The sequence below is a fragment of the Aplysia californica genome, unplaced genomic scaffold, assembly GCF_000002075.1.
Source record: "Aplysia californica isolate F4 #8 unplaced genomic scaffold, AplCal3.0 scaffold00132, whole genome shotgun sequence".
NCBI classification, from domain to species: Eukaryota; Metazoa; Mollusca; class Gastropoda; order Aplysiida; family Aplysiidae; genus Aplysia; species Aplysia californica.
This window is the reverse complement of record NW_004797402.1, coordinates 917,493-918,412: the sequence shown is the minus strand read 5'-3', so window position 1 is coordinate 918,412 and position 920 is coordinate 917,493.

The following is a 920-nucleotide window of genomic DNA, read 5'->3' as shown; positions in this document are numbered from 1 at the left end:
CTCTCTCTCTCTCTCTCAGACGGTCAGACAGACAGAAAGACAAACAAACGTACGAGCGTGCGAGCGTTCTTGCCTGCCTGCCTTCAATATAAGTGCACGCACACAGATTTCATAACATACATAATACACCCATACTATACAAACTTCGGCTCACGATTCATCGCCATTTATACAGGCCTAGCACCAAACGAAATACTCTAGAAACATGAAACAGGAGTCACCCCCAGCCCACTCCACCCATCTCCTCACATTTTAACTTCTCTTCCGTTACATTGAAATCCTCCTTCCTCTCTCCAGCCCCAACTTTTCCCATAACCCCACCTCCTCCTCCCCTCCCCTCCCTCCGAATGACACCCTTTCGATAACCTATGTACTCTAGTCTGAGATTTCTGACCGCTACCCCCTCCCTCCTCCCCCAACCCTCCTCCTTTGCTCCCCCCCCCTCCCAAAACTACCCTCCTTTCGATTACCTTTGTACTCCTGTCTGAGATTTCTGACTGCCATTTCCCCTCGCGAGATCTGGTCGGATTAACCCAATGACTACGCATCCAAGCAGAAGGAATCTCCCCACAAGAGCAATGTGATCTCCTGTGATATACGGAGAATGTGATCGACTCGGCCCAGTCTCGGGGGAACTTTGTGTCCACGCCCGACCGCTATTACACAAACAAGGGATTTGTTGTAAGCACTAGATATATATCTCTCTCCTTCCCTGATCTGATCTGATCTTGTGCCTGTTGGACCTCGAGGGGGCCCGACGAGCCAGCTAAGGCGGTTGCCCCCCACACCAAAGTGTCTATGGTTCAATTCCGTTGGGTTTTTTTTTTTGTTTTAGTTTTTGTAAGAGTGTTACGGCGCTTGCAATTGCATAACATGGTCATATGAGCGCTAATTCCGTTCTGTGTAAATATTGGGGGGGG